This window comes from Bubalus bubalis, chromosome 9 (genome assembly GCF_019923935.1).
Source record: "Bubalus bubalis isolate 160015118507 breed Murrah chromosome 9, NDDB_SH_1, whole genome shotgun sequence".
Classification (NCBI taxonomy): domain Eukaryota; kingdom Metazoa; phylum Chordata; class Mammalia; order Artiodactyla; family Bovidae; genus Bubalus; species Bubalus bubalis.
Window position 1 is genome coordinate 63,993,355 of NC_059165.1, and position 22,881 is coordinate 64,016,235.

Consider the following 22,881-nt stretch of genomic DNA (forward strand, 5'->3'; position numbering starts at 1 on the left):
TAACTTTTCTAAGAGCACGCTGAAAGTAAGCCATGAAGGTGAAATTTGAACTCAGACAATCTGGTTCCAGCATTTCTACTGCTTCTTACATTGTTCCTCTTGGAACAAAAATGGAATACAACTAAGAAAAAGCATCATGGACCACAAGCTTTGCTTTCTGGAGCCCAGCCTGATCCAAGTGTAAGCTTAATCATTGTTACAGGCAAGGCTCAGCTGCCATATGGGGCTGTTGGTTGCATGAGGAAAAGGGCTCATTCCTCCGATCCTCCTGGTGCAAAGCGCAGAAAGCAAGGCAAGTGGAGTTTCCCCGTCCACCCCCCACCTCCCAAAGGGGCTGTGCGTGGGGCACAGTCCCTATGACCTGATCTAGCAGCCCTGCCTAGAAGCAAGAGGAAGTCGGGGGAATAGTCCTTTTCCTGACTGAGATAGAGGAAGCCTATCTCAGGGTTTGGGGTGAGTTTTCTGGCAAGGACCTGGGGTGTCACTATTTCAATTTGTAAGATCAATAGGGCCAAGAGCCTGGTGGCATCTTTTTCTGAAAAATCACCATTCACAGTTGGCCAGAAAGACCCATCCATCTCATCAAAGCCTAGACTTCCTTAGAAAATACTTCTGGGATTGCTCCAATCTAGGCCAAGCAGGGAATCAAGGTTCCCAAGTTCTCCTTCAAAGAGCCTAGTGGTGGAGGCTGGAGCCTTCTGGAAGGTGCTCCGGTCAACTTCCGCCAATATCCTGCATCAGCCATTGGCCAAGAATAAGCCCAGGCACACTGAACTGTAGGAGCTGCCACTTCCTGGGGTGGCTGAGGACAGACGCTCAGCTCCAGCACTGAGCTCACCTGCTTGCCTCTGGACCGGTGGCCAGCATGGGGACGACTCTAAAGGCAGGATGCCAAAACTGGCTGTTGGGCTTTCAATTATATTGTTTTGGTTTCTAACACAAACCAGCCCAGAGGTACCCAAACTGTTGACTTTTCAGATAGGAAGTTTTAAATAACTATGATGAATACTGTAAAGAATTTAGTGGAAATTGTGGACAATATGCTTATGTTAGTCAGGGTTTTCCAGAGAAACAAAACCAGTGGGATATATAAGTATACGTATAAGAGGAGATTTATTACAGAAATTGGCTCACAGTGTTATGGAGGCTGAGAAGTCCCACGACATGCTGCAAGTTGAAGAACCAGGAAAGCTAGTGGTGTAACTCAGACCAAATCTGAAAGCCTGAGAATACCAGGCAGCCAATGATCTAAGTCCCAGTGTGAGTCAAAAGCCCCCAACCAGGAGCACTGATGTCCTAGAAGATGGCTGTCTCAACTTAAGCAGAGAGGAAATCCACCCTTCCTCATCCTTCTGTTTTATTCGGGTCCTCAGGGAGATCTTTACTCAGTCTACTGATTCAAATGCTAATCTCTTCCAGAGACAACTTCATAGATGTCTTCCAGAAATAATGTTTTACCAGCTTTCTGGAGCTTCCCTTAGCCCAGTCAAGTTGACATATAAACTTAATTATCACAATGCTTTAAAAAAAATTTGGGAAATTCAGCTATGATAACTCTAAGAAATCAAAGTGAAGCGGTAGAAAATTACCCATGATATTGCACACTCATCAATAGCCTGGATATTTCTAAAGATTCCATGATCTTGAAGATAGATCAACTGACTATATCCAAACTGAAACATGAAGAGAAAAAAAGGAGTAGGAAAAACCACCACAGAATGGAGCATTCAAGAAATGATATCAAATGAAAACCTGAATCTACATAAAGAAATGAAAAAAAAAAGGAAATGGTTAAAATGAAAGTAAAAGACTCTTTTTTTTACTTATCTTAAATCAGTTTAAAAGATAATTGTGTAAAACAAAATGAGTAATACTGTTCTGTGGCACTGACAACATAAGTAAAACGCCCAAGAAAAATAACCCAGGGAATTCCCTGGTGGTCTAGTGGTTAGGACTCTGCATTTCCACTGCAGGGGACACAGGTTCGATCCCTAGTTAGGAGAACTAAGATTCTGCAAGCCACGTGGCAAAAAAAAAAAAAAAAAAAAAAAAAAAGAAAAGAAAAAGAAAGAAAGAAAGAAACAAGAAAAATAACCCAAAGAATGGGTGAGATCAATGGGAATACAGTTGACTTTTGAACACATCAAGTTTGAACTGAGCAGATCCATTTATATGTGGATTTTTTTCCCCACTAAATATGTACTGCAATACTACACAAGCTGTGGCCGGCTGAATCTATGGTTTGGGACAGCAGATGTGGAGAGCTGACTCGCAGGTTGTTCACTGGTTTTCCACTGCATGGAGTCTGGGCATCCCAGCCCCCGAATTATTCAAGGCACAACTGCACTCTTGTAAGACTCTTTCACTTTACATAAAGTGGTAAAATATTCTTTGAGGATACATTCAGATACATTAACAGTATACTTTGTAAACCCTAGGAGAAAACTGCAAAAATTTACAAAATCATGTTACAAGCCAAAAGTAGAAGCACAATAGACTAATAAAAAAACAACAACAACATTCAGTTAATTCAAAAGAAGTGGGGAAAAAGGAACAGAGAATAGATAAGATGAATAGAAAACAACTAGGAAGATGATGAATTTAAATCCAATCTCATAAATAATTATATTAAGTACAACTTGCATTAAAATCCAAAGGCTGTCACCCAACTGTAGGTTATCTACAAGAAACCCACTTCAAATATAAAGATATAAATAGCTTAAAAGAATGGAAAGGAAAAAGACAGGCCGTGTAAATACTTTTAAGAAAACTACAGTGGCTGTATTAATATCAGACTAAATAGACTTCGGCTTCCCAGGTGGCTCAGGGGTGAACAATATGCCTGCCAATGCAGGAGACGAAAATTCGATCCCTAGTTTAGGAAGATCCCATGGAGAAGGAAATGGCAACCCACTACAGTATTCTTGCCTAGAATATCCCATGGACAGAGAAGCCTAGTGGGCTACATATAGTCCGTGGCATTGCAAGAGAGCTGGACAAAACTTAGAGTGACTAAACAACAACAGACTCCAGACGAGACATGTTTCCAGAGACAAGGAGGGACACTATCTAATGATAAAGGGGTCAATTCACCAAGAAAATATAACAATCCTACATGTGTAAGCACTCAACAATGAACCTTCGAAATACATGAACCAAAAACTGATATAACTGAAAGAAGAAACAGACAAATCCACAAATCTACAAAGACTCAACACTCATCACTTGGTATAATATATAAAAAGTAGAAAATCAGTAAGGATATAGTATATCTGAACAACACTATTAACCAACTTGGCCTAATTTATACTTACAAAATAACACCATCCACACTCAAACAATAGCAGAACAGATATTCTTGTCAAGTATGCACAGACTATTCACCAAGATAGACATATTCTGGGTCATAAAATAATTTCAATAATGTAAGCCAATTCAAGTTAATTTAAGCCAATTCAAGAACTAAATATGTTCTCCGAAACAGCAAATTCCCAAATAATTGGAAATGGAACAACAGTCTCCTACATCACCCATTGTTCAAAGGGGAAGTGTATTTAGTAACTTGCATAGCAATTTGAGTGTGTTATCTAATAATAAAATAGTTTAGGTTTGTATCTTGGATGTCTTTGGGAGGTTTTTTCCCCTTCATTTTCTAGTAATTCATTTTTATTATTTGATATAAAAATGTTTATCTGAAATATATTGAAAATGTAGAGTTATTCACTACATGAAGTTTGAGAAGCACTGCCCTGGAGAACAGTGGGCAGCTTGGAGGACCCTGACTCTCTGAACGACTGTGTGAAGCAGAGCCACCCGGCTACCTGGGATGCTTTTCTTGGACTGTTGCATGAATGAGAAAGGAACTCGTTCTTGAAGCCATGGTATCATGTGTCCCTGTTCTAGGAGTCAATCCTTCTAACTGGCGTTGCCACTGAGGCCTGCTGCCTGTTGTCTCTGAGCCACTGTTTTCGTCACTGTTTAGCCACTGTTTTGCTTTAGTAGAGCTAGAAGCAAGCTCTTTCCAGAGAGAGTACAGGCTCTTGAGAAAGCCAGCCAAGTGAGCATCACTCTTCTCATCACAGCGAGTCCCCACAAAAGAGAGGAGGTAAACGCTAAAGTCCTTACTTCTTCAGCAGAGTACAGGCAGGTTGATAGCAGAGATGGGGTGTGAAGCCATTCCAATGGCCTGCAAGTGCCCAGCAGAACTTGGCTTTCCGTAGCTGCTTGTGGGAGGGGCGGGATTTCTATCAGCAAGCACAACAGCAGCACTGGGAACTGCTATGGCTACCCCAGAAAGATGGCTCTAGGGTCTCCCTCTTACAGAGCCAACTTACAATGAGTGTTTCTGACTATCATTGAGGGTGCTCAGGCAATGTAACCCACCAGTCCAGGTCTGTTAGTTCCTAATTGGTAACCTCTTTTTGCCTGTCTCTTTATCTGTAAAGTGGATATTAATGATAGTACATATCTATGTCATAGGATTTTCCAAGTCTTCAATGAAGGCTTCACTCTTCATGGAAAGAGCGAAAACACATGTCTTACCCTTTAAAAGGACTTGATAAATGTTAGCTATTGACTGATTTAGCTGCAAACCAATCACCCTTTGTGATGAGATGATCTTTCTTTGGTCACCAGATGGTCCCTACCTTTCTTCAAGACTGTAGGTCTTAGATACAAACCTAACTAGCATAACTTGATTCTAATGAAGCAATATAATCTTGGAGGCCAATGCTATACTTCAAACGTAAAACTGTGATTAGAGGACTTAGGAAGGATATTAAATTCTACCTAGTGGCTGTCTGGTTGAAGCCCAGACAAATCTCACTGCCTTTAAGAATGTCTTCATCTGAAGCATGAGGACCTGACTATAGTGCTTTCTAGTTTACCAAGCAATTTCGCATCCATCATCTGATATTAGCCTCACAATGTCCAGTGAAGTAGAAGGGATTATTGTATCTGTAGCACAGATGAGGCAAGGGGCTCAGAGGTTAAGTGGTTCACCCAAGGTCATGAGGTTAATGAGAGGAGAACATGGGGCTTGGAGCCACATCTGGGTCCAGGCCCATTTTTTTCTCCCAGATACTTTTGTGTTCCAGGCTTGCCTCACCTGACCCAGAGCACAGACCCCCACAGTCAGAGGCATTTCTATGTGATGATTTGTAATCAAGCCAAAGATGAATAATGATGAATATGTGATTAGGTTGAACCATATAAAATTGCCGGTTATTTTTTACTACAGAAATGGTGATTTCATGTGGTTCAACCTAGTAACCAACACGTACTTGGATGCTTACCATTGGTTAGGCACTGAGCCAAGCTCTTTATCATCACATCATCTTATCTAATCATAATAACCTTATTATCTCCAATTTAAAGATGAGGAGTCTGAAGCCAGGGCTTTCAAACCAGTAAGCGAAGGGGCAGGACTTAAATTCATGCACTTAAGCCCAGAGCATACACCCTTCACCAGTGCACAGCCCTACCACTTATTTCTCCAGCAGGAAAGCATGAGTCCCTAATGTCAGAAAACATGTCTTAATCAACTGCATAGTGCCACAAACAACACCTAATATTCATTCATTCAACAAATTTGAGGGCATGGTAGGCTTCTTGTTGTGAGACAATTCTCCGTTGAGCCTCAAGCATTTCTGCACATGGTGAACAGAGGCACTAACTGCTCTTTAGTCTGTTCCAGACTCTTTTCAAAGCTATTTGTATACTGAACAGACTTGGAAGAGAGAGATTGTGTCTCTATCCAGAGCAAAGGGCAGATGCAAACTGTCCAGTATAAAAGAATCATGTTCCCTAAGCTCAGAGCTCCTCTCCTGTAATGCACTGAGTGTCATGTGGCCCTCTTCCTGTCACCCTACAAAAATCAGGACTTGGGAATCATCCTAATGATGCTAATACGCTGGTTACTGCTATTGCTGTGAGTAATAGACTCTCCTTTGCCTCTGACTATGAGTTCCCTAACCATAGTTAACTGGTTAACTTGCAAGCAAGATACAAACTCAGATCAGAGTTGTTGACTATGCTGGCCAAACGAATGAATGCATGTAACAAGCACTCCTGGTGTACATGGCACTGTGTCTTAAACATTTTAATAGTGTCAGAGAGCCGTGTCTGCCACTCACAGAGAGATAATGCCAAGATAGTGGGTCTGGTTTCCTTGAGTGACCACTGATCTGCAAAATAGCCACATCAGCACCAACTTTTATTGGGAACTGACTGTGTGTCTGGCTCCAATTTTTTTTGAATTCCACAGTGTCTCCCTGGGAGCATTTGTGTTTGTTGAGCAAATGAGCCATTCCACTATTCAACAAATATTAATTTAGTGCCTACTGTGTGCCTGACTTTGCTCTAGGATTTGGGAGAATCAGACAGACAGAACCCCTGCTTTCATGGGGTTTAGCCACTGGTAGGAGAAACAATCAACACACAAAATATCAGATAGTGATTAAAAAAAAAAAAAAGAAAGAAATCTCTGCTCTAAGGAGCTTCCCTCATAGCTCAGTTGGTGAAGAATCTGCCTGTAATGCAGGAAACCTGGGTTCAATTCCTGGATTGGGAAGATCCCCTGGAGAAGGAAATGGCAACCCACTCCAGGATTCTTGCCTGGAGAATCCCACAGACAGAGGAACCTGGCAGGCTACAGTCCATGGGGTCATAAGAGTCAGACAAGACTTAGTGACTAAACCACCACCACGCACTAAAGAGTCAGTAAAACCCCTTTAAAACTGGTCAAGGGAGACCCCTCAGAAGAGTGGGACTCTAAGCTGACCCCTGACTGATGAGAGTCAGCTTTGTATGAATCAGGAGGATGAGCAGCTCAATCAGAGGGAATATGATTGGTGTGTTCAAAGGAGAAGGAAGAAGCCAGTATGAATGGAGCCCAGCAAAGCAGGAGGTGATGGCAGAAAGAGACAGAGCAACAGTGTGTGGGACTTTATGGTGCTCCAAGGATATTTCCCATCAAAATGACAGTGGGGGGAATAGAGTGCTTTTAATTAGGACCTGGCAGCCCCAAGTAACAAGAACCACCGCACTGTAGGTGCCAGATCCTGTATCATGAAGGACTTTTACTCCACAACTCATCATCTGTAAGGTGACCACCTGCTAGAAAAACAAACACACAAAAAACTTAGCTAGCATGAATTTCCAGAGACTGGCTATTTAACAAAGTAAACATATGGGATTCTTTTTTTCTTCTTAGAAAAGACCAGAGCTTCTGTGGCACCAGCTGAGTTCAGTTGACACAGGCTCCTACAGGAAACCCTTGCCCCAAGAGGCTCGAAGAACCAAAGTATGAGTCACCCCCTGATTATGGGCTACACGAGGCCACCAGCACAGGAGGGGAGCTGCCAGACACTGGAGCAGGGGCTGAGGAAGACCATGCAGCTGTGTGTCGAGTCTGGGGTTTTTTAAGAAAGGGGAAAGGGTGGGGGCGGAAGACTGGAGGCCCTTGCAAATATCATAGTACCTCCCAGACCACCTTTTCTGATGTAGTTAAAGGAAGTATTTATAAAAAGAAAAGAAAAACTCAATGACTAAAGATGATAATAATCCATTTAAAACAGTCACCACCACAACAAACCTCCAAATACTCAAACCCAGGGGAACAACTCAGTAAAGTAGAACTGAATGGTATCATGAAAAAGAATTATCTATTATGTATGTGAGCACATAAAACTTGAATAAAATGTTAGGTAGAAAGAGACTGCAAATTTTCTCTATAATTGATCAAAATAATGCAAAACCTAAAACTGGAGGAGTTAGAGAGATATCAATGGTAGTTCAGAAGTGGGAGAGGTTACATATTTTATAAAGGTGCTCACTCAATTAAAAATTATAAACAAAAGACCTTTCCTGGTCTCAAAACCAGAATACAGGTTTTAAGGAAAACACATTTTCCAGAGTCAGCAAGACCTGACATATCAGAGCTTCATTTAGAAGCCCGTTACTCTGGCCAAGCTGGACCTGGAGATTGTCATACTGAGTGAAGTAAGTTCAGACACAGAAAGACAAATATCATATGATATTGCTTATATGTGGAATCTTAAAAAAAATGTACAAAATGAATTTATTTACAAAACAAAAATAGAGTCACAGATGTAGAAAACAAACTTATGGTTATTAGGAGATACAGTGAGGGAGAGATAAATGGGGAGATTGGGCTTGACATATACACACTACTACATGTAAAATAGATAACTAATAAAACCCCCCTGTATAGCACAGGGAACTCTACTCAATACTCTGTAACGGGCTATATGGGAAAAGATTCTAAAAAAAGACTGGACACATATATACATATAACTGATTCACTTTGCTGTATACCTATTAACACAACATTGTAGATCACCTATGCTCCAATACAATAAAAAAAAAGAAGTCATTGGAAATAAAAGTGAGCCCCGTCAGTCCTTAAATGTCTTTAGGCATTTACAGCTTTCTCTCTGCTACAGGCAGCAGTTTTAATAAGTCGCCCTGTCCAGATTCACCTAATGATACGCTTTCTACATTAAAAAAAAAAGGGCTTGTGAAACTTAATTCCTCTGACAGAAGCAAGCTCAGGTCTCTGAAGCAGCGAAGATTTCAGATTTCCGCCGGGTTTCCTTGCACCTGCCCTTGCGACGCATGAGGTTTTGTGTGCAGAAGCCTCCAGGGGTTGAAATTTAGCCCTGTCCATGTAGCGGGAAGGTCAGCCGAAGTCACTGGGTCCCAAGACACTGGACTTCAATCTCCGACCAAAAACAAAACATCAAAACACTTCTATTCACTGGGACGTGCTTAGCAGCGCGCTGGCATTTACAAATGTAACGCAGCACCACATGGCTCAGAGAAGGGGCTCAGCTTAGAAAGTCGATTGTTCTTTGGAGGTCTGACAACCTCTATCAGATCTGTGTCAGCCCAGCTCCAGCAAACACTCCCGAGAAAGCCAGCCTCCTCCAGGCTGAGCCCCGGCTGCCACCTGATATCTGAATGAGGAACAGAGCCAGCAAAATCCTAACTCCTTTTGGGATGTCTGCTTCTGTGGGAAATGGTTTTGACTTTCTTAGAAACCATTAATGTGGGAAAAAATAATTTTAGATAGGCTTTTAAAAGTTGTTGTGCAACCACTAATCAGAGTCCATAGTCTTTCCCTAGGAAGAAAATTTTTGCTCCACTTACCAGTCTATTTCTTAACAAGTATCTTCCCATCTGGGCAGACTCGTTTCTTGGTATTATTATTATTTGTTAGAATGATGATAATTTACAGTAGTGTGTGTGCTCAATCGCACCCAGCGCTTTTGCAACCCCATGGACTGTAGCCTGCCAGATTCCTCTGTCCATGGAATTTTTCAGGCAAGAATACTGAAGTGGGTTGCCATTTCCTCCTCTGGTGGATTTTCCTGACCCAGGGATCGAACTCACATCTCCTGAGTCTCCTGCATTGCAGGTAGATTCTTTACCACTGAGCTATCAGGGAAGTCCCAATTACAACAGCAGTCAGAGCTAACTGCTCATTTACTGTGTGCTACTTGAAAAGAAATGCAAAAAACCAAAATGGCTGTCTGAGGAGGCCTTACAACTAGCTGTGAAAAGAAGAGAAGCGAAAAGCAAAGGAGAAAAGGAAAGACATTCCCATTTGAATGAAGAGTTCCAAAGAATAGCAAGGAGAGATAAGAAAGCCTTCCTCAGCAATCAATGCAAAGAAATAGAGGAAAACAACAAAATGGATCTCTTCGGAGAAGGCAATGGCACCCTACTCCAGTACTCTTGCCTGGAAAATCCCATGGATGGAGGAGCCTGGTAGGCTGCAGTCCATGGGGTCGCTAAGAGTCAGACACAGAGCGACTTCACTTTCACTTTTCACTTTCATGCATTGGAGAAGGAAATGGCAACCCACTCCAGTATTCTTGCCTGGAGAATCCCAGGGACGGGGGGAGCCTGGTGGGCTACTGTCTATGGGGTCTCCCAGAGTCAGACATGACTGAAGCGACTTAGCAGTAGCAGTAGAGATCTCTTCAAGAAAATTAGAGATACCAAGGGAACATTTCATGCAAAGATGGGCTCAATAAAGGACAGAAATGGTATGGACCTAACAGAAGCAGAAGGTATTAAGAAGAGGTGGCAAGAATACACAGAAGAACTGTACAAAAAAGATCTTCATGACCAAGATAATCACGATGGTGTGATCACTCACCTAGAGCCAGACATCCTGGAATGTGAAGTCAAGTGGGCCTTAACAAGCATCACTATGAACAAAGCTAGTGGAGGTGATGGAATTCCAGTTGAGCTATTTCAAATCCTGAAGGATGATGCTGTGAAAGTGCTGCACTCAATATGCCAGCACATTTGGAAAACTCAGCAGTGGCCACAGGACTGGAAAAGGTCAGTTTTCATTCCAATCCCAAAGAAAGGCAATGCCAAAGAATGCTCAAACTACCACACAATTGTACTCATCTCACATGCTAGTAAGGTAATGCTCAAAATTCTCCAAGCCAGGCTTCAGCAATACGTGAACCATGAATTTCCAGATGTTCAAGCTGGTTTTAGAAAAGGCAGAGGAACCAGGGACCAAATTGCCAACATCCACTGGATCATCGAAAAAGCAAGAGAGTTCCAGAAAAACATCTATTTCTGCTTTATTGACTATGCCAAAGCCTTTGACTGTGTGGATCACAATAAATTGTGGAAAATTCTGAAAGAGATGGGAATACCAGACCACCTGACCTGCCTCTTGAGAAACCTGTATACAGGTCAGGAAGCAACAGTTAGAACTGGACATGGAACAACAGATTGGTTCCAAATAGGAAAAGGAGTACGTCAAGGCTGTATACTATCACCCTGCTTATTTAATTTATATGCAGAGTACATCATGAGAAACACTGGGCTGGAGGAAGCACAAGCTGGAATCAAGACTGCTGGGAGAAATATCAATAACCTCAGATATGCAGATGACACCACGCTTATGGCAGAAAGTGAAGAGGAACTAAAAAGCCTCTTGATGAAAGTGAAAAAGGAGAGTGATAAAGTTGGCTTAAAGCTCAACATTCAGAAAACGAAGATCATGGCATCTGGTCCCATCACTTCATGGGAAATAGATGGGAAAACAGTGGAAACAGTGTCAGACTTTATTTTGGGGGGCTCAAAAATCACTGCAGATGGTGACTGCAGCCATGAAATAGCCATAAAAGATGCTCACTCCTTGGAAGGAAAGTTATGACCAACCTAGATAGCATATTCAAAAGCAGAGACATTACTTTGCCAACAAAGGTCCGTCTAGTGAAGGCTATGGTTTTTCCAGTGGTCCTGTATGGATGTGAGAGTTGGACTGTGAAGAAGGCTGAGCGCCGAAGAATTGATGCTTTTGAACTGTGGTGTTGGAGAAGACTCTTGAGAGTCCCTTGGACTGCAAGGAGATCCAATCAATCCATCCTAAAGGAGACCAGTCCTGGGTGTTCCTTGGAAGGACTGATGCTGAGGCTGAAACTCCAATACTTTGGCCACCTCATGCAAAGAATTGACTCATTGGAAAAGACCCTGATGCTGGGAGGGATTGGGGGCAGGAGGAGAAGGGGACAACGGAAGATGAGATGGCTGGATGGCATCACCGACTCGATGGACATGAGTCTGAGTGAACTCTGGGAGTTGGTGATGGACAGGGAGGCCTGGCGTGCTGCAATTCATGGGGTCGTAAAGAGTTGGACACGACTGAGCAACTGAACTGAACTGAACTGACTTGGCCTCACAACAAACATAGAGAGCATTACTCCTACTATGTAGAAAGGACACAGAGGTTCAGAGAGTTAAGGGATTTGCCCAAGGAAGTCACCTGGCTAGTAACTGGCAGAACACTGATTTGAAGCTCCAGGTTCTGTGTCAGTTTCCCCACTTCACTGTGGATGCACCTATAGATGACAGCAGCCCTTGAACTTGATAAGAAACTTCCTTCTGGCCCGGAAAACCCCAGTTTAACTTGGTGAACATTGAACACCTGTCCACCATGTTTGGGGCTCTGTCCTAATTCAACCCTCCTATCACTGGGTGCCCACAGGACAAGCAGCCAACTATACAAGTAGTAACACTTGCCCAAGGCAGAGTGCAAATGGCTTAGCAGTGGCCCCAAGGAGGGCAAAGGGGATCTAGAAGAGGGGGCAGTTAATTCTAACTGAGGCATCAGGTAAGGCTTCTGAAGGAGAGAGCATCTGAGCTGAATGGGGCTTCAGAGATGGAGAGAAGCTTTTTCAATGTACTTTTGAAAAGTAAAGTGAGGAGATGATGGTAGAGAATTTAGAAACAGAGGATAAGGATAAAAGAAAAATTATCTTTAATTTCATCACTCAAAGGATGATGGTATTTCTCTCTTCATCAAAATAACTTTAATGAGGTATAATTTACAGGCAATAAAATGTACATGTGTACAATCTGCTGAGTACTAACAAATGAATACACTTGTTTACCCTCCATTTCAATCAAAATATAGAGCATTTCTGGGTCAGGAAGATCCCCTGGAGAAGGAAATGGCAACCCACTCCAGTATTCTTGCCTGGGAAATCTCATGGCGGCTATACAGTTCATTGGGTTGCAAAAGAGTCAGATGCAACTTAGGGACTAAACAACAATTACCCCATAAAATTCCCTTGTGTCCCCTTCCATTCAATTCTTTTCCTTCTCTGGCTCCAGACAATCACTGATTCACTCTCTGCTATTTTAGATTAATTTTATCGGTTCTAGAATTCCATATGAATGGAATCATACATTATGGACTCTTTGGGGCTTCTTTCAGTCAGGATAATGTTTCAAAGATTCTAGTAATATTATTATGCATATCAGTGATCCAAATGCTTATTTGCTAAATGATATTTCATTGTACATGTGTATCACAATTTGTATACATTCACCTGCTGATGGATATTTGGGCTGTTTCTGGTTTGGAGCTACGGTGAATAAAGCTGCTATAAACATTCCTACACAAGTTTTTGAGTGGACATGTTTTCAGTTCTCTTGGGGAAACCCCTAAGGGCAGGATTCTGAGTAACATAATAAGGGTGTATTTAACTTTATAAGAACTGCCACACTGTTTTCCAAAGTAGTTGTACCAATTTCCAGCTCTTGGCAGCAGTATATGAGAGTTACAACTGTTTCAAATACTTGCCCAGACTTGGTATTCTTATTCTTTTTGATTTTAGCAATTCTAATGGATGTGTAGTGACATCATATGATGGTTTTAATTTGTATTTTGTTGAGCATCTTTTCATGATTTTATTGGCCCTCCATAGACTGTATATCTTCTTCTGTCTATTCAAGTCCTTTGCTCATTGTTATACTGCTATTTTTATTTCAACACACATTCAATGTACAATCAGGTTAATATATATCATAAATGGATATTAGTTATTCCCAAACACCACTGTGAGGGAAGTAGCAGAACAGAATAAAGCCAAAGTAATAGCGAAATGTATCTCTAAAACAAAGTTTTAAAAGCAGAGTTGAAGACATCCCTGGTGGCACAGTGGATAAGAATCTGCCCGCCAATGCCAGGTACATGGGTTCAATCCCTGGTCTGGGAAGAACCCACATGCCACAGAGCAGCTAAGCCTGTGTGCCACAACTACTGAGCCCGTGTGCTGCAGCTACGGAAGTGGGCACCCAGGCCATCCTAGAGCCTGAGCTCCACAACCTGAGAAGCCACCCAGGTGAGGGAGGCTGTGCATGCACTGCATGATGAGTGGCCCCTGCTTGCTGCAACTAGAGAAAGCCCATGCGCAGCAAAGGAGACCCGCATAGCCATAAATAAATAATTAAAAAAAATAAAATCAGAGTTAATTACCACTACTTATTTTTTTGTCCGTTTTCAAATTGGGTTGTCTATCTTATTATTGACTTATGAATGTTCATTTTGCATTCTGAATGCAGCTCCTTTGTCAGATGTATGCATTCCAACTCTTTTCTATTCTGTGCCTTGAATTTTCGTTTTCTTAACAATGTCTTTTCAAGAGCAAAAGGTTTTAATTTTTATGAAGTCCAGTTTATCTTTTTCTTTTAACATTCATGATTTTTGTTTTCCCTCTAGGGTATATTTGCCTACTCCAAGGTTGCATAAAGGTTGGCCACCCGATGTGAAGAGCCAACTCACTGGAAAAGACCCAGATGCTGAAAAAGACTGAAGGCAAAAGGAGAAGGGGGGACGGTCAGAGGATGAGATGGTTAGACAGCATCACCAACTCAATGGACGTGAGTTTGAGCAAACTCTGGGAGACAGTGAAGGACAGGGAATCCTGGTGTGCTGCAGTCCATGAGGTCACAAAGAGTCAGACACAGCTGAGCGACTGAACAACAACACATCTGAATAGCAATCTCATCCGCTGCTGTGAGTGTTGGCTGCCTCCTTCAGAGAACTGCGCTCAGCTGATGGGAGCACAGGAGAGCCTAGGTGGCTATGTCCTCCCGTCAGCTAGTCTGCAGCCAAGGACCAATCAATGAAGGTACAAGTTGGACAGTTTTAAAGTACTGTTCATATTCCAGAGCATCCTGTGGGGTCACCTTGAGGCTGGACTTCATCTGGACCCACATCTTTGCTTTTCTTCTTTCCCTGTCCTACCCTGTTTTCCTCACTCCTAGACAGGTTTTACCTAAGAACACTCATACACCAAATCACTTGCTCAAGAATCTCTGATTCATTTTCTGCTTTTAGGGAATGCAACCTAAAAAAGTTGGCTAGACTTGCACAAAAAAAGATGCAGCTAACCCTAAGACTTGCATTGAAAGTAGGAGGTCCTTTCTGAGCTTCGGTATCCCCATCAGTCGAGGGATTTATTAAGATCCTTAGCTGTGCTCATATTCTGTGATCTAACTGGGACAAATGCTGCTTTGTCTCCCTTCCTCTGCAGAAAATGTTCCCCAGAATACACCATTTACACACTGGCTCCCATGAGTCATCAGCATGCCTTCCACTCTGCCAGTTTATTTCAACCAATTTTTCAACCAATTACTCAGGATGCTTACATCACTACCTCAGAGCAAAGGCAAGCCTCTTTTTTTTTTACTCATAATCCAGAATATCATATGCAAACTTTCTGAGATGCAGCCTTCCACAACAGACTTGATTTGGGCGTCTAGAAAACACAGCCTTCAATTGTAGGCCTGTGAAATGCTATACCATAATTACAGTTTCTAGGCACCTCTAATGAGCCATTAAGATGGATTTGCAGAGTAGGCAGAGCCTAGGCAGCCAGCAGCAGGTGAGACTGGAGGGTCTAGTGCTTTCTCTCTGAGGGGAGAGACCCACCAGGAAAAATCTGCTACAGAGCAAAATCATGGAAGAAGATGAGATTTTATCATCTAATACTCATCACCACAGGGAAGACCCTTCTGAGATTTTTCCATTTCCTGGAATAAAAAATCACTTTGAGAACAGAGAACATTTTATACTCAGCTTATGGGAATGCAAATTGATATAATCACTTTGGAAAACAATTTGACATTATCTGGTAAAGTACTATTTACCTTGGGTCCAGCAATTCAATTCCTAGTCATATATTCTAGAGAAATCTTGCACTTGAGCACCAAGAGCTAAGTAAAAGAAGCCTTGTTTACAACAGCCCCAAAGTGGAAACAACTTGAATATCCAGTTTCAGGAGAATGCATAAACACCCTGAGGTACCGCAGACAATAGGGTATCCAGCGTGAATGAACTATGACAATGTACAATTATAACACTGAACAAAAAGCAGATCACAAAGATTACATAAACCATACCATAATACCCTTTTTATAAAGCAAAAGACGAGAGGGTGATAACCATTCACTTCGGGATGGTGGGCAGGGGCAGGGCAGAGGGATAAGATACAAGAGGGATCAGTACTGGTGATTATAGTGAGTTGAACAGTGTCCCCCCCACCCAAAGAAAAAGATGTTCAAGTCCTCACCCCAGTACCTGTGAATATAACTTTATCTAGAAATAAGTTCTTTGCAGATGTAATTAAGTTAAGGATCTAGGACTGAGATCATTCTGGATTTAAGATGGGTCCTAGATCCAATGACTGGTGTCTTTATAAGGAAAGAGAGAGAGAGAGAGAGAGATTTGAGGTACAGACACAGGGAAGAAGGCCATATGAAGGAAGGCAGAGATTGGAGTGATGCTACTCTAAGCCAGGAATGCCAGGAATGACCAGAAGCTAAAAGAGGAAAGGAAGCGTTCTCCTCTAGAGTCTGCACAGAGAGCCTAGCACTGCAGACACCTAGATTCTGGACTTCAAGCCTCCAGAACTGTGAATGAATACAAATCTGTTGTGTTAAGCCACTCAGCTTGTGGTAATTTGTTATGGCAGCCCCTGGAAATTAATCCAGTGATGCTCTAGACCTCAAGTTGCATAATACATTCTTGGGCGATTATTTTAAAATTCTGTGTCATAGCATGTACTCTACATGTGTTCCCTTGCATGAAGCCAACATTACAAAATATGATCGAAGAAAAAAAGGAGTAGAAAAATATGCATAAGCAAAGCATATGTTCTTAAGCCTTTTTACAGTTCCTGAGAGATCTGAGGAATCTCGTGGCTATCAAGATCCTACTATGTGTCAATGGTCATGCTAAGAACATTACAGATGATGTGACATTGTGTCACCAAAGTAGTCCTGTGGTAAATAAATCACCTGTTCTGCAGATGAGAACACTGAGGCTGGGGGACAATGAAATGCTTGCCTAATGTAACGTAGCAAATAAGGAACAAGGACTCAAATGAGGGTCAGTTTGTAAAGTCCATGCTATGGTTTTTCCAGTAGCCATGTATGGATGTGAAAGTTGGACCATAAGGAAGGCTGAGCATCAAAGAGTTGATGCTTTTGAATGGTGGTGCTGGAGAAGACTCTTGAGGGTCATTTGGACAGCAAGGAGATCACAATAGTCAATCCTAAAGGAAATCAACTTTGAATATTCATTGGAAGGACTGATGCTGAAGCTGAAGCTCCAATACTTTGGCCACCTGATGCAAAGAGCCATTGGAAAAGACCCTGATGCTGGGAAAGATTGAGGGCAAGAGGAGAAGGGGGCAGCAGAGGATGAGATGGTTAGATAGCATCATTGACTCGGTGGGCATGAGTTTCAGCAAACTCCAGGATATAGAGAAGGACAGGGAAGTCTGGCATGCTGCAGTCTATAGGGATGAAAAGAGTTGGATGCAACTTAGCAACTGAACAACAGCAACTATGCCTTTTCCACCATAACACCTCAGGTCATCCATATTTTCCTCAAGCTGTGAGTTTGCCCAAATACCAGATGTTACCAGTTATAACTTCAGGCCAAAAAAAAGAAAAGGTAACTATATACCTGGTTTATCACCTTTTCTAAATTTCTCCACACAGAGCTGGATAAACATTGTGTTATCGCACCATTTTTATGTGAGTTATGTATTCAATGGCTCTTATCTTCCAATGCCTCTCAGCATGACCTTTGTTGTTGCTTTTATTGTTCAGTTGCCCAGTTGTGCCTGACTCTTTGTGACCCCACGGACTGCAGCACGCCTTGGACTACAGCACTCCCCGTCTCTCACCATCTCCTGAAGTTTGCCCAAGTTCATGTCCATTGCATGAGTGATGCCATCCAGCCATCTCATCCTCTGACACCCTAATTCTCCTTCTGCCCTCAGTCTTTCCCAGCATCAGGGACTTTTCCAAGGAGTCGGCTGTTTGCATCAGGTGGCCAAAATACTAGAGCTTTAGCTTCAGGATCAGTCCTTCCTGTGCGTATTCAGGGTTGATTTCCCTTAAGACTGACTGGTTTGATCTCCTTGCTGTTCTGTGACCTATTTAGATCACCTTAAATTAACCAAAAATTGCAATTCATCCATCACCCATCTCTTGATTGAGCTATACCAACCACAGTGCTGCTGGCAATACACAAATAAAGATGAAATCAAGTTTTCACCATATGAAGGACCAGCCACACAATCAGGTCAAGAGGAAAAAACTCTCAGGAGACATTTGCCCTGGCTTACCTGAGGCTATTCTCGTGTTAGCATGGAAGTTTCCATACCCTGGGAAGCCCCTCAGTCTTGGATAAGCCAGGACAGTTTGGTTGTCCCTAGTGGAAATCTCCCTTTCTTCTGAGATGTGAAGTATTTGGTTGGCCAAGAAGTTTACATTTTTCTGTAACATCTTATGAAAAACCAAAATGAACATTTTGGCCAACCCAATATTTACAAAGGATGGGAAAGAGAAACCTGGGTTCTCTGTTTCAATCATGTATAATTCCTCTGGGACCTAGTTTGAGGCTGTGGCATCTCCCCACATTCTCCTATGAGCAAAGGCATTTGTTAGGCCCGGAGGCCAAGTCAGGATGCTGGGGTCTGCAATGCAGGGCATGCTCAGTCCCCTTGAGCAGGTGCTGCCTTCATTCCTTCCCTTCCCTGACTCTCTCAATAAGCAGTGGGTTTTCATGAACTGATAACCAAAGGTCAGCTTCGAAAGTTGCACCCCAGTTTCCCTGCCATCAGTGCTTAGGAGGAAACACTGCGATGACACCTTAGACCAAAGTCCCAAAGCAGCAGGGTGCCCCCGTCAAAGTCTGGCTCTTCAGGTGTTCACTTCAACATCATGAACAAATGCAGGTTCACATCACTCTCCAGTTTATAAACTTTCTTTCATTCAATGACTTGGCAGGGGCCCCCACCTCCCAGATCTAATGCCTGATGATCTGTGGTGGAGCTGATGTAATAATAATAGAAATAAAGTGCACAATAAATGTAAGGTGCTTGAATCATCCTGAAACCATCCCCCCAACCCCAGTCGACGGAACAATTGTCTTCCACAAAACTGGTCCCTGGTGCCAAAAAGATCGGGGACTGCCAGCCCATTGAGTCCTCAGGTAAATAGCTTGCATCTGTTGATCTCCATGTAACAGACAGAAACAGACTAAAGAGCATGGGTCAAGAAAGCGGCAGAGCCAGACCTGACACTGGGTCTGACACCAAGCCTCCCAGTTTCCCCTCCAATGGGCTTCAAGAACAGCAGGGAAGAAGTCAAGGAGGAACTGCCATTTCTCACCCACCCACTTCTCCCACCCCCTCAAAAAAAATTGTTTCATAATCCTGGAAAACACTCAGCAGATGGTTGATTCAGGAAGAAATTCAGGACTGCCAGATTTTCTCCACCACAAAAACCTGACACTAAAAAAAAAAAAGCCCTGACACTTCTCCTCCCCCAGCACCTCACGCACAGAGTGGGGAACTAGGATACAGATGAGAGCACCCAGAGCCAGCCAAGGGCCATGAAGCAGGTGGGGAGTTGGGGGGCGGTGGGTAGGTACAGGGGACCACAAGGACCTCACTGTCAGTGAGAGAGGTTCCTGCCACCCTCAAAGCGAGAGAGCTGGTTCAAGACATGTGAAGGCGGCCCCCTGAGACCTGCCCCAGAGTCCCCAGGCTGGGCATGACAGATGTGCTTCCTGCTGAGATCTGGCTCAGGAGAAAAACCACTCAGCTCATCTTTCGCTTCCCTGGCTGCGAAGCTGGGGTGGGGAGGGAATCCAGTGGAGACTGATCTGATAAATCCCCTTCTGGATTTGGCTTGAATGGCAGACAGCACGGATGCACGTGAGCACATGTGTGTGCGCATGTGTACGTGTGTAAACACACATGAGTAAGGTCTCTGCAGAAAGAGCTTTAAACAGGGCTTGAATCCATGTGCCAAGATCACCCACTGACTGGGCTCCTATTAAAAGGGCTACACTGTACTACAGGTTACTGAAGAAGCCAATGGGGGGGCGTAGGAGAAGCGTGCGACTACTGTCCTTATCACAAGAGCACACTGAGGCAGGCATAAAGGAAGTGCTGGGAGCACACGGGGGTCGTCTCATTTCAGATGGGAGAAAGGGGGAGAGAGGGAGGGTGGAGCTCTTTTGGAACGAGTCCTGTCCCCTCCAGGAGAAGAAAGTAGATGCAAAAGTGAAGCGGCTGCTTGTTTTCTGCTACCGCATAGTATGGTCGCCTCAGGCCTTCTCCACTGGTGGCGGCTGGAGCAGACCGCAGGGAAGGCTCTCCTTCCAGACAGACCAGGAGGGCCCCGCAACCGGTGACCCCGACCCTCAGCTTCAGGGTCCCCGCGCCGGCGTCCTCTCTCATCTCTCTGACTCAGATCTCACCCATTCTAGTCTGTCCTCCAGAAGGCCACTGGTGGGTTTCTGAACACAGGGCTGACAACCTCATTCCTTAGGTTTTTCTAGGGCTATGAAATAAAAATCCTACAGAATAAAATTCCAGATTGTTCATCTGTTCTGCCTCCCCAGCCTGGTCTCTCCTTGTCACCTCCATGTGTGTGCTGTCTGCCCCACCCCGTATCATCCTTTCTGTGACTTCAGGCTTTCACCCAGGCAGTTTCCTCTGCTGGGACGTTTTCTTCCCCTGCCTCTCACCATTCACATTCCCAACTCCCACTCAACCCCAAAGTTCAGGTTGTATCACCTCTTCTCAAAGGCTGTCTCTGAGCCCCTTGATCCCCCGTGGGCTCTAGGACTTGTCTCTATACTGCCCTGACTACACTGTCCCAGGACTATCAGCCTTCCTGTCTGTCTCTCCACCATCTCTGCAGAGCGCCACCATCACCTAGTAGGAGCTAGGTGAAAATACCCTTGAGTTGGTAGTGGATGGCCCTAACCACTTCCTCACCTTGCCGAGAAGATTCCTTAGTGGGGTCTACATTGTTTGCAGGCATCCACTAGGCCAGTGACCTTAGTTTGGGGTTTCACAGCATACTTCCAGATGAACACACAGCTGATGCCTTATGTGTGTGAACGCACACTAAGTTGCTCCAGTCGTGTCCAAATCTTTGTGGCCCTATTGTGGAGAGTTCCTCCACCTTGCTCACATACTGTTTCAGGATTCAAGCACCTTCTAAGTTCAAATGATGCTGACGTATTTTTTGAGCGTGTACTGGATGAGATGTACTTCACATTCATTAACTCACTTAATCCTTAGAAACACTCAGCAACATTCTACCTTTCAGATGAGGAAACTGAGCAATAGAGAGATTAAGAAGCTTCCTTTTATTTTGTTTCCTGTGGAGTGGAAGCACAGAATCACATTCCTATAACTCTTGTTCACTAGCTACCTTTAAACACAGGTAGTCCTTAATTAAAAAAAAAAAAAAAAAGCCAACACAGCCAACACTCAGCATATCTAGTAAGTGACAATGAGAGGCAATGGATTTTTTGTTTCACAAACATGTCAGAGACACTGGCTACTATCTCTTTCACCTCCCACAAGTCCCAGGCAAACCACTCAATTTAAATGTACACAACTTAGTATCTATTGAGTGCTTTCTATGTGGGAGGTACTATTCTGGGCACTTGGGAAACAAAGAAGACAAACAGACCTGCTCTCAAAAAATTAGTGGACAAAGAAAGACAGTGAACAACCATACTAAATAAGAAAGTATATACTATATTAGAAGTCAGTAGCCAGCCTCCAAGATGGCTCCTACTCATCCTCCCTGTGTTACTCATGCCCTTGTGTGTGACCCCCGACACTGCACAGGGCTGCCCAACAGGACAGTGCAGGAAGTACAGTCTGACTTCTGAACTAAGTCAGAAAAAACAGTGCAGTTTTTCCTTGCTCTTTCAGAACTCTAACTTTGGGGGAAGCCAGTCGCAATGTCTTGAGGACATCAGCCCAATGAAGAGATCCACAAGGTGGGAAACTGAGGCTCTTGCCAACAGCCAGCACTGATCTGCCAACCACCTAACAAGCCATCTTGAAAGCAGATCCTCCAACTCCAGTGATCCCTTCGAGTGACTGCAGCCTGTTGACACCTTGACTGCAAACGTGTCTTAGCTCAGATGCTTTCACAACATACTACTGCTGGTTCCCAACCTCAAGAGTTTCCTAGGTGAAATTCCAAACTGGCTCCCATATATGTGGGGCAAGGAGAAACGTAAGAAAGAAGCAGACCACTCCAGATTGGTATGTAGCAGGCTTTTCTTTTTTTGAGCGGGGGCAGGGAGGGGGGGCTGCTGTGCTGCGTCTTTGTTGATTTGTGTGGGCTTTCTCCAGCTGTGGCAAGTCGGGGCTACTCTTCCTTGCATTACACAGGCTTCTCATTGTGGTGGGTTCTCTTGTTGCAGAGCACGGCCTCTAGGCACTAAGGCTTCAGTGGTTGCAGCACATGGGCTCAGTAATTGTGGCTTGTGGGCTCCAGGGCACAGGCTCAATAGTTGTGGCTCACAGGCTTAGTTGGCCCACGGCATATGGAGTCTTCCCAGACCAGGGACAGACCATGTCCCCTGCACTAGCAGGTGGATTCTTATCCACTACCCCACCAGGGAAGTCTGGTGGCGATTTCAGTAAGGAAACTTACACATAAGGCTAGACTTGGGTGTTGGCGAGATGATTAGATTGCCCCATCTACCCCCTAGAATCTTAAGTTTGTACAGCAATTTTAACTGGCTGAGTCATTCATATTGTCTAGATGGTCTCAACAACATATGCCCTCTCATGGCTGTGTCCCTGAGGAGGTTCCAAATACAAGAACAGTGGGTCTTCCGTCCATTCCAACGATAGGGGAAAGGGACAAGCAGCCTCTGATTGCCCAGATGCAGCTTGCAATGCAGCTCAACTGGTGGTCATGTCCTCTCAATGATTCCTCCAACATCACAGACCTGAGTGGCTTATAGGTAACAGACACTGATCTCCATCTGGAAGCTGAGAGTCCTAGATTGGGGTACCAGCATGGTCTGGTTCTACAGATGACCCTCTTCCACAACTGCAACTTCTCCCCTTTCCATTGCATGCTGAAGAGTCAAGGGAGCTCTCTGGGGTCTCTTTAATAGAGCACTAGTCCCATTCACAAGGACCCCACCCTTGTGACCTAATCACCTCCCAACAGCCACTCAGAAAAGGACTC